The following is a 12,871-nucleotide window of genomic DNA, read 5'->3' on the forward strand; positions in this document are numbered from 1 at the left end:
AAATATGATAAACTTTGTCAGTTCTTATGGATGCTAATCTTCACATCACAGGGCAGTAAAAAAGACAAACGTGGCAAAAAGGGAACAGCACTTAACAATAAGAGAAACAACGTATCACCCAAAGACCCCTACTGATCATACATAGCAGAACAAATTCTCTGGATTTGAATCGTGGCCCTGAGCTTTTCTTGTGGATTGCAGACGGTGTGATGTAAAGGGCCCCTGAAGGAAAAGTAGCTTCACATAACATGCCATTCCACCGTGCCTTATTAAATTTGCACACTTTTATCTGTGTTCATAACTAGCTGATCATATTCATTTCCATGTTAGTGCTTCTTCACTGATACATACTCTCATGCATATAAACAGATGCAATATTGTACTGACATACTGTACACACCAGAGAAGTTTGAGTTCATTGATGCCACAATATGCAAGGTCTGAAAATCAAGCTAGAGGTAAGACTTAGAAGGAAAAAAACTCCACTCCTCCGACTCATCCCTCTCCCTGCTCCACTGCACCTCATTCAGCCTTTCACCTACATCTTCATTGTGTATGCTGTCTCAGCAAATACAGGCATCAGAGGCTTGGTAGTATATGAGTCAGCCATAGTGATACGTTTCAGCAGCTAATACTAACTTGAAGCCTTAGTACGAGAGGAGCAGTAGACCAGAAGTACATTCACCACCAAGAGCTCCCACCCATGATCTTGACCTCTCCTGATTGGTAAAAAAGGTGAGGTTCACTCAAAAAAAGAATTACGAAAATATTTTACCACAAATATTTGACCCTCCTGTTTTGGAACATTTCCCAACTAAAAGAATGTTCAGAAGATGTTCAGTAGCGCAGGTGTTTTTGTAGGGTTATGGAGAGATCCAGATTACCTTTTTAATAAAACAAAAACATATTTCACATTTATTTCACACAGATTTTGTTTCATGGCTAATGAATTTTGCATATCTATTTTTGTAAAGCTCATCTTTATTTGTGGTATTTTCTGTATTTAGTACGTTATTACATAACAGTGCAGGGTTTTATTATCTGCTATGCTGAATGTGTTCATGTCCTGTTGCAATGGCAATATAGTTAACTAACTTTAACTCAATATACAGTCACTTAGTTTTTAATTTGATGTATATACTTGTCAGTTATTTCTGCATCTAGTTAACATCAATGTTTGTACATTTGTAGCTAAGGGTTTTTACTTAAATACTTTTCAGCATAACAGATTTTATTAGGCTCAGAAGGGTGGAAATCACACATACAGGACTTAGGCTGGTGGATTTTAATTAGTATTATACTTTGTTGAACTTCAAACAACGAGATAAAAGGTCACCGCCAACACAAACAAGGGTGTTAGACCCTCCTCTGAGCTCTGCCTACTAACAGAGACACTGACAATGTCTGGTATGGTCCAGTGTCTCAGGGTAGCTGGCAGAAGTTGTTATTTGTGAAGATTTGTGTTTAGGCTTTGTGATTAAGATACCCACTACCCACTGTGTGTGCCCTTTGGCAGACAACCCTCTGAGGTCTCACAGATGGACATAATGACATGCCATGGTGACTGGCACAGCACCACTGCCCACTGCCTCTGGTCATGAAGGATAGAGAAAATCATCAGGGGCCATACTGGCATGAACCAAGCCTCTGAAATCTCACTCTCACATATGGACAAAAATGGCTTCACGGAAGACAGACACTGCAGTCTATGCAGTCTGTAGCCATGTGCCTGTTGATGTCTTGTCTGGGGAAATCCATTTCAGAGATGTAAGGGATAAGCTTTGCTAAAGGATAATCCTAGATTATTACCATGGGGAATGCTTATACTGCAATCAAGTGCCTCAGATTGAGATGTGTTAAAGTGACCCGAACACCTCTGTGGACTATGGCTATTGCCCTATACATATTTCAGATAATAAGGAAAAACCTTCATCTGCAAATATTGTGGACTACATCACAACAGGTACTTGCTTGCCAAGTGTGATGAATATTATTTAATAAAGTAATAATTTGAAATAACAGCACTCAAAGATAACAACAACTGTAAAATATTACAAAAGACAAAGACACAGCAGGTGGCAGGAATAAAATGCCCTTACATAATATACCTAAACACACACACGTGGGACAAAAGAGAAAAAGGGTAAAGCGGGAGCCATCACACCAGATGAAATGACAGGAATTAAATTATTGATGAGTTTCAGATTGATTGGCTTATAACAAAGAATGTTTTTGACATGGTTTTTCTATCTTTCAGAGCTGTCAGCCTCCACCATGGCCACTCTAAATCTAAGGCATCACGGCAGAGGGCTCACACACTTTTATTGCTGTCAGAAAGCCCTGAGCAAAGCAGACACTCGCCTTTCAAACTCATTAGCCAACCCTGACATGATGAACTCATCAAAGGCATTGTAATGAGAAGGAGATGTGAGGAGCCAGTGCTCTCAAACGTTCAGCAATTTACTCCTCTTCCTCCACATAACCAACATGATACTGAGTTAGCCCATAATAGAATTAATTGTGAGTGTGTATTTCTGAATGAAAGTGTGTCGAGATTGCCACAGAGGACAGTTGCAACAGCTGTGAATGTTTGGATGTGGCTTCCTGGGCCTGAGCCAAGTTGACAGCCACGTCAGTTGCTCAGCGCTGACACACTCACACACACACACAAAATAACAAGCCAGGGGAAAACACACACACTCTACTAATACTCAAATACTGAGACACAAGAGAATACAACATAATGGGTCCAACCAACACCGCATATGAAAAACCTTTTGGCCTGCAGAGAAATCAGAAAACAGCCACTGTTTTCCACTAATGCAGGTGAAGGTGGGATTTGGTGAGTCCGTTCATCCATTTCAGGGGGTGCAGTCTCCAAAACCTAAAACAATAACTGCAAAAACATCTCACCAGTGAATAGTTTTAAGGTTTCACAAAATTCACTCCTTGTGTACTATACAGCACAGTGCACTATATTCACTTTAAAGCCCCTGAAAATGTGGTTGCAAAGTATTTCAAATATTACATATTTGAGATTTAAGTTTAAGTTGAAGTTAAGGAAAAACTTCTTTGTAGTTTTAATTAAGATTTTATCCATCCAAAGATCAGCTAATCTGCTTTATAAGGTCTGCATGGGTGTTTTGATCATATCTGACTAACATTGCATGTGCACAAACAACCCCACAAGTGTTGACGCGTTTTGAATAAAAGGTAAAGAAAGATCCTGACTGGTGCATGGTAGTATATGATTTTTTTTTTTTTTCAATTGGAGCCCCACCCATCTGAAACCAGTAAGTAGAGCACAGATGCAAATCCAGAGAGCTCTCCTGTGAAATCATCAAAAGCGCTCTGGCAGAACAAACAAAAAACAGTGCATTTGTGTAGGACCCCCAATGCTCCGCATAAGAAGCTGATTGAAAAATGTTTTCAGCTCCTTTAATGCTTTTTATTTGAGTGTCAAATTCTAAGAGTGAAATGTTTGCACTAGAGAGCTCCTAAAATACTAGTGTCAATTCACCACTGTACTACTTTTTGCTACAATCCTACAATGTAATTTATCTGCTAAATAATTTATAGTTGTGCAACATGGGAGCTGTGTTTGTTGACATAAAAATATTTACAGCAAAAGTGTCATGAATACATTTTCAAGAACTAAAAGAAAAAAATGGTTTCCCCCAAACACCGGTTTAATCATCTCGTTGTCATACTGTGTATAATAGTCAGTGAGTGGGAATATTTTGCGACATGGTTTATTTGTCCTTACATGGTGTAGTGTCACTGTTACTTCAGAGAACAGAAACTGGGAGGAAGCAATGACAAATATCAATGTTTAATTGTAAGTCTAAAATGGGACAGGAGTTGCCTTCATTTAACATCAGTGCTTCAGTTTATTTGTAACCAGTTCAAATGACATATTTCTTCTTTTAAATTTACAACTCAGCCATTATCTTAACTTGAATCTTGTACAGTGAGAAACGGGGTACACCCTGGACAAGTCTCCAGTCTATCTCAGGTCCAACACAGAGAAACATTCACAGAGAAACAATCATTCACACTCATAGTCATTCCAAGGGCAATTGAGAGTCACAAATTAACTTAACACACACGTCTTTAGTCAACACGTGGTGGAGGGGGTTACTTCTTGACAGCTAGAAGGTCCACAGTTCAAATCCACCCCCTGGCTGTGTAAAGCTTGGATGGTCTCCCATGCTTGCGTGTGTTTTCTACTCCAGTTTCCCCCCACAGTCCAAAGACATGCATGTTAGGCTAATTGGTGACTAAATTGCCAGTAGGCATGACTGTGAATAGTTGTGTCTGTGTATATCTATCTTTTGGCCCTGAGGTCAACTGGCAAGCCATCCAGGGTCTACCCCGTCCCTCACCTGTTGACAGCTGTGAAAGGCTCCAGCCTCTGTGATCCTGAACAGGATAAGCAATTCAGATAATGAATTATTGCATGTCTGGAGTGTGGAAGGAGACCCATGCAAATAAAGTATATAGAGAACATGCTGATTCCACACAGAAATGCCACAGCCAGCAGGTAGATTTGAACCAGGGACCTACTAGCTCTGAGGGAGCAGTGCTTAACACTTCACCACTACTTAAATGTCACATTAGGATATATAACATGAGTATCAGCTGTCAGCAGCTTCAACTTTAAAATATCAGAATCATGATTCAGTCATTTTTAACAAACCAACACCCACTATAACAGACTGTGGTGCACACACAAGGACATGCACATCTCCTGCATACTATGGAGGCTCGTGGGGTCAGCATACATTCATGAAAACCTACTTTGTGATGAAAAGAAATGGAGTTGAGAGCACCAGAGGAAAGTAGACTGGAAGCATATGGAGTATTACACAGAGGTCAGAGAGCAGAAGTGTAACACATTCTACTATTTTACCTCAGAGGGGACTGTAGTAGATGTCTGTTGAATCCTGATATTTAATTTTAACATCGGCACAAGAGGAAGTTCACGGTTAAGCACAGTGTCTCAATTGGGTTTGTTGGAAACCTTGATGGTGGTATAATACAGCTGTAGGACAGTTCTCAGATTGATATCATTTTAAATGAAGTTAATGAGAATGTGAATTATACTTGGTTGTCAGGCTACTAATTGGAATCAGTTTTAAAGCTACAACGTGCAAATTAAGCTAGAAGCCAAGAAATCGATCCACTCTGCTCCACCCAGTCCTCCCTCTACCTGCTCTGCTGTGATCGGCCCAGCACTTCAGGAAGTCCTGGTTATAAAAATCACAATAAATGAGAATTTGCCAAAGCTTACTAAAGATTCAGAAGAAACAGAAAGTCTCTGGTTGGTTTAAAGGACTAACTTCACTCAAACAAATTATACATCGTCTGGCTATTCCCCTAATTTGGATTACAATAGGCTTCGACAGCACCTCTGCACTTTAAGATACATTTTGGAGCATATATCTAGTAAAAATAAAAATTGTTTAAAAAGTATCTTTAAAGAGCCGCTCTTATGTAATAGTTAAAAAGTACATTCAGTTTATAAAAGGTACACACTGGAGTGTACAGTATATATACTATATTTGTGACTTTGCTGTTAGTGTACATACAGTAATATAGAGTACATGCATGATATAATATACACAAAAAACCTAAATACACTCCACAAAAAAAGCTGGATTCTTATCACTTATGTTGCGAGAACAAGATGTTCAGCTGGATGTTGCACCTAATACATTTTTTTTGTGGTACAAACTGCAAAACATATATTAGAACAACGTCCAGTTATATATTATAATGGTGAATCTGTTGAACTGAATTTGGCCAAACTGTTTTAATTTTTTAATACTGTACAGTAGATGTCCTTACTGAGATTGTCCGTGACTCCAAAATACCAACACAAACTTGTTTCTGTATAAATGGTGTCTTAGAGAAATACTGGGAGAAACATGTCATTCAACATGCAATATTTAATAAACCTGTGTCTGCAGTAACATAAATGTAAGCTGAGAAAGGGAGAAGTGTATGTGGTGTCCACACACAAATAACTGAATGCAATCACAGATATCCATGAAACTTAGTTTTGCACGAATATAGTAGGATATCTATAGCAAATAAAGTGTGGTACCTCGTTATTTTCCGTTGCTACAAGACTTTCGTGACACCTGAATAAACTTTCATGACAGATGAAACACACCTAACTGACATCTCTATCTATTTGACTGGAAAACAGCAAGACAGGGCGTCTGCATATATGACAACGTTTTGACAAAGAAAGCTTCGTCTGTTCCAGTGACTAGATGTCTTCATTGATAATTATACTCCCTCTCATGCAGTCAGGCCTTCGGTGAGTATGAATATGACTGAATGTTCATGGGAATGAGAGAATAATGCTCTGTATCCGTGATAGTGTTTACTGAGTGGTTCGGCATCCATATTTATAACTTACCACACCCATGGACTTTAGCTAAACCTGTATCTGTATCAACATGACAGGAAGTCATTTGGGAATCAGCAGAGGATATCTTTTGTGTCAGGCACTTACTGTCTGAAAAGAATACGGCTTGATTCAGTGAATAGGTTTTTATATTCATAATTGGCTATGCCCTGTGTCTCTGTGTAGTTTTCTTTGCATGCTTATCACAATAACACAGAGTGATAATCAGCTGTTATCTCAATCCCCAAACTCTCATTTCAGCAGAGGTCATTAGAGAGTGAAATAGCTAGCCATATAGCCCCTCACTATATTCCACGCACACTCCCGCTCTCAGGGAGAGTATGAAATAAGAGGCCTCTCAACTATTTAATAACCCAATTTACCAATGATGATGAAAACATATTCCCACTTACCTTGTCATCTAAAATGTGTTATGTCAAATTCAAGCCGTTTGAAATTCTAAAAAAGATTGGGACATCAATACTAATAAACAAGTCTATATGGGCTGATACATCAACAGTGTCCTCTTGTGGTGGCATAGATTTAGAAGATGTCCTGTTTGTTTGTTGCCTCAGACCAACTGTCCCAGATTTGTGTTGCTTTGCCAGGATGCCTTGACATCTGCCACACACAATTGTGCCCAGCTGTCTCAAAAGGTGGCAGCAATGTGGCATGATTTGCAAGGAATTCTGGAGTTGGAGATGCGCATGAAGAAAATTCAGTTTCCAACAATTGGACGGTACACCATTAGGTTATATTTATTCTTATGTCCATCAAGAAAACAGCCTGCCACTTCATTTTGCACAACCTCTACCGGTTGAATGATAGAAGAGTGAAAAACTTGCTTTACTCACTGTGCTTTCCCCTCAGAGGGCACTTTTAATTCACTCCACCGACATTGATACAGCTTCTCTGTGAGACAATTCATGCTTTTGAATCCAAACTTTCATTTAAGAGTCATTAACAGTTGCTCAGCAGTCAGATCACAATGTTTTCATTAACTTCAAACATTTGCCCTGCAGGTATGACTTTTTCAAATACCAGCAATAATAGCAAATTATATTTTACTCTTCCTAGTCTCTGCAGCTATCACACTATCATATCTAAATTCCAATCTTTACCTCCACAACACACTCACTTCTCTGGGGGGGAGGGAAATGACCCACGTCATCCCAAGTGACCTTGCAGCCTTGCTTCAAGCAAGCTGTAGGATGGCACAGAAGACATAATAAAGTGGTGTCTGATCTCATACTGTTTCCTGCTCTGACTGATACATACGTGCGTGCTGCTTACTCGCACTAATCTAGTCTACATTATTACAGGGGTAGGGAGAGGAAAGCCTTTAAAGTCATCCTCAAAAGATGTTTCCAGGGAAGTTAATAATTCATAACATCTTGGAACGCGTTCACTAATTTCACTCAGTCGTAATTCGGTGGACTACCCTTTGCTGTTCCTACAATGTCTCCAGCAAGCTGTTGTTTCAAACCAAGAAGTATGATTCTGATCAAATTGTCTGTTAAATCACTGATTCATAAGAAGCAGATTGGACAGGGGATAGTTTTAGTAAAAGGCTAATGGCTCAGCAGGTGCCTCTGGTCCTAATCAGTATAAAAGATGTGGGCACAATTCTCATTTAGCAAATAGTCATTTGTGGGTCTTTAATGTGGCATTTCCCCTGGTATCCAGCAGAGATGATTTCATGAGCCGGTGTTTTTATGCAGCAACTACACCTGACGGGCATGACATGGAAGACACTAGCTGGTTCTGGGCTGTGCTGCTGAGTGGCTGGCACAACACAGCACCTCTGCCTCAGGAGATAGAGCCATTTGAATTGTATTCCTCAGCCCACCAAGCGCTACACTGGATATTATCAACAAATGGGCAGCAGCACAAACAGCCCGACACACTAGTTTAATGTTACATCTAATGTAAAATGAAGAGTCAACATTTTTGCCATGTATTTGCACGATGAGTGTGTCTGGTTTGTGTGTTGAAAGTGGGAATATGAGTGGATGTAGTGACATGGTTGTAGCACTTACAATAGTGTTCTGTAGCGTGCAAGTAGATGTGCAAAAATAGCCAATCTAGTCTTATCAGGTCATTTTCAACTCATCCATGAAATATCAACATAGTACTGGTACACCAGTGATGGTGGAAAGGTGACATAGTTTATCTTGTAATTATGACTCCCTCCTTTTGCCTTTATGTCTCTGCATAATCAGCTCCATCAGGGCCAAAATAATTGATTCTCCATTTATGCTAATTGTATGGATCTGGAGCATCGAGGAGCAAATAGTCAGCCAAGTTGTCGTTTGGCCGAGACATTTAAAATGGAACCGAGAAAGAGTTAGATTCCAGTCAAGAGAGCAGGATGTTTTTGCGCTGGCCTCAGTGACAGCCTTGAGTAGAGGCACCAGGTTGCACTCGTACTAACCAGACCAGACAATGAAAGGGAACAAGACCTTCAGATGCATTTCATCACTGGCTGTTTAGGGCCCTTTGCTATTGTGTAACAGCTGATGGAGGTAAATTAGATAGCACTCATGCATGCAGAGCCTTACCAATTAATCCCCCCACCAACCAGGCTGTGTGAGGCTCTAAACTCAGACACACGTAGACAAGACAGACCCAAACAGGCTTGTCTGCTCACCCACAGAGATGCATATGGGCAGATTTGAAAAGAGGCAGATTTGAACACACACCCACAGTGCAAACACATGCAAAAACATGCACACGTACATGTCATACCAAGATCTTTTGATGGAAAATAATGAAAAGTGAATGTGTGACGGGAATTCTTTGAGGGTTATTATTTAAAGTAAAAAAAAAAAAGTAATGCATGTTGACAGCCAAGTAAATGTGTGATACTTTGTCAACTATTCTTAAATGTACTGTATTTTGTTCTCATTTTGCCTGTCAATCAAAGGTCAGAAATTCAATATCCCAGTTTGGAGAACAATATATTTGTAAATATTTTTAATTAGCCATTGTTTCAGCTCCTGTGCAAATACAAACCTCCTTGTCAAACTGCCAAATTACATTCCACACACCCCTTTCATCCAAAACCAATGTCACACAAATATCTGACAAAGCTTCATAAAAACCTATCAAGCCATTTCCTCACAACTACCCCCAAATCCTTTAGTTCTTTAATGTCACTCACCTGTCAGGCCACAGCTGATAGGCTGCCAGCAGCCCAGCAGGCTGCCTGTGGCAGAAAAAGGTAGCTCTCACTCACGGGAATTAAAGTTTTCCAGTTGCTATTCATGACATGACTGAATCACTTATACGCCCAGCACCCTCTCCATAGAGGGTGATTGTAGTAAAAATGAAGTTTAAAAGAATCTTTTTAAATCACATTGATGTAGAAATGATGCATGAGAAGCAAATGTGTAAGAGGCTGTATAAACATCTGAGTCCATCTTAGTGATGCACTCCATTTCATGAAATTTGCTTTAGCTGCCAACCACCAAACCTCATCATGCTGAATGGGCCAGTTAACAAAACCTGGACACCAAGTCGCCGCTGCCATATTGTTCTCTGGACAGCGCTTTCTCCAGAGAAAACCCCTCAACAACAGCAACATAGTGGAGAGGAAGGCCATGACAGCTCTATGTCATTCCTCCCTGACACTCAAATGGCACACACATCAATCACAGCCTCAGATCCAAGCTGCTCCTTAGATGCAATTTTTCACAGGCCCTTAGGCGCTGATGCACTCCTAAAAAGCTCAACTAATCTGCCGAAGATAACAGTGTTAGATTTCCTTGGTGGGTGTTAATCAAAATGGCCTGTTCTGTATCCACGAAATGACCATTGACCACTATAAGGATGGACATTGCAATTATGCACATCGTTAAGCTAATGGAAATGGATGAGGAAGGAAGACGGACTTATGTTTGATACCTTAGAGAAAGCTTTCCTTTTTTCTAAATGAGTAATAGTAAGCTTGGTGTTTCTGGGGGGAATAATTAATAAGATCTCTGTTTTTTATGGCAAAGGCAGGTAAAGCAATATGCAAAAAGGCAAAGCAAAAGAAAGAGTGAGCAAAAATCTGGGCTTTAATTTTACTTTTACATTTTAACCTAAACACTTCCTCCTCATTCTCTTAGCTGGAACCTTTCCATCCAGCCACAGATCGCTCATGAATAAAAGCCTACATTATTCAGTGACGGGTGCTATATTCACCAGCCAAATGCGTCGGTCTGTATGGTGAAAGGTTTCTCCAGCAAGGAGGATACATGTCACCCCTTCAAGAGCAATTGCCATTCTCACTGAGCTCTCCATAGGAGCAAGCTGCTGAGAGGTGGGTGTGATGAGCCCAATTTAATGCTCCATTATGCAAATTGATCATCTCAATTGACCATCACTCTGGTAATAGGACGGGCTGACTGGGTATAGCCAAGTGGGGTATCTTTTAACATCTTTAGAAAAACATTAGATCAAAGTCCCAGGTGCTAAAAATAAGCGAGGTGAGTAAAAACATGAGAAACTTTTACCAATGAGGCATGACGGAGGTGAGTGACAAGAAGTTAATGGCTCGCTTGGCAACCTCTCTAATGACCAGTCACATATAAAAGTCACCTGTCTTTCCCCATAGAGATATCAGGAAGCAAGGATGAAAACTAGCATGATTTGCATGATAATTCTCAGCTCAATATCAGCTTGATAACGTTTGCACACTTTTATTCACTTGGGGTACAATTTTCTCCTTCGATTTTTTTCCCTTTCAAGATGATTTACTTGTTGATTATTCCATGATTCCAAATAGATTAGCGAAGCAAAGCAAGGATATTTGTTTTCATTTCAATCTAACTTGGAGTTGATATTCCACAAATTATGCATTGTAGTGGAGCACAAGTTGGGTTAGATATTTTTCAGTTAATGAGGAGATTTTCAGCATCCTTATCCCCCTGCGACCCTGTGAAGAATTGCACAACACACTCGAGTTTCCCTCAGAATGGACAGGGCACAGGAAAGTCAGAGTATGGGCGAATTAATTTTGTCAGTGTCTAATTGCATTTATTGGCCATGCCTGGCGCCTCCTAATCCTGGATTATGATGATGCATTAACAGCTGTGACTGGCTGTTTACAAGGCATTTATTAGCTGGTGTCAACATAACGAGACAAATTCCACCTATCACATTAATCACCCTACTGCCAGGACTATGTCAGTGCCAAGAGCAGAGCCTGATGACGCATAGGCCAAGGCTGTGCTGGGACTGCTTCCCATTTTCCTGCATTAGCTATTGTTATATGGCAATCAGATTATCTCCTTGGTACCTGTCAGCCCAGTAGTGAGGTGGCAACGTGACACTTAAAGTCAATGAAGGGCTATGAATTTATGGGGTTAAAGATAACTGAAGTAGAGCTGTGGGATCAAATGCACAACTGAGTGCATCAAATCACAAAAACAATTTTCCCCACATAATGCTTCTAATTGAAGTCAGGTCACTTAATTACAGTCTGACTATTGTTTTCTGTGAACCCATCTCCTCTTCCTTTTTTCTGTCCATCTGTCAATTTCCCCTCGCTCTACATTTCTCATATTCCTTTTCCCTGCTCTGCCACGGGGATATTCAACATCCAAAAAAACTGAGCACCATGTGGTGTGTGTGTGTATGAAATATTATCTAATACATCAAGCAATAGAAAATTGTGAAGATGGTTTGATGAATTATGTTTCCTAATTAATTAAAGGCTGATCCAGTCTGAAGCATCTTTACTGTTGTATTACAGTCAAATTAATGTAAATCGCTTTAAGACAGAAAGAACATGCATGCCACAATATCTCAAATTTATCCAATGAGTTTTCATACAAGCATTGAAATATATTTCACAATTGAATTAGGATTACACATTTTGTATATCTTCCCATTCATGTGTTATTCACATGGAGACACAAAGGGGTGCAGAGTGAGTAATACTCACTTATTCTGCCTGGGTTTAGAGCGGAGGAGACATTGATTTCTTTCCTTTTCAACTTTCCCCAAAAGTGATGGGCAGCAATTAAACAAGAGTCTGCATGACAGACCTGACAAAAATGTTTGAGAAATGATATTGGGGAACATCCCCTGGCCATGCCTTAATGGAAGCAGGGGATTAGATATTGCGGTTCATGGTGACACACAGGCATCATCAAGCTAAATTGCCTCTTGCCCTGTAAACACTTTGTCAGTGGAATTCTTTGATTCCATTTGAAGAACAATGTTTGGACTTTCTACATCACTCCTCTGATTGTCTGGCCTGTCAAGATCTGCCAGACTTGACACACAGGTATTGTCAGTGAGGAAACGCTCGAGATCACCTGCAAGCTCAAAGTATTATGGTTGTCTCGACTCAAAGACGAGCTTCTGTCAATAGATGATTGTGGAATTGTTCTCCTGCATCGGGGTCCTTTACCAAACGTCAGATTATAAGAATAATCTTTGTGGTGACTATGGATAAAAATG

This window comes from Channa argus, chromosome 8 (genome assembly GCF_033026475.1).
Source record: "Channa argus isolate prfri chromosome 8, Channa argus male v1.0, whole genome shotgun sequence".
Classification (NCBI taxonomy): Eukaryota; Metazoa; Chordata; class Actinopteri; order Anabantiformes; family Channidae; genus Channa; species Channa argus.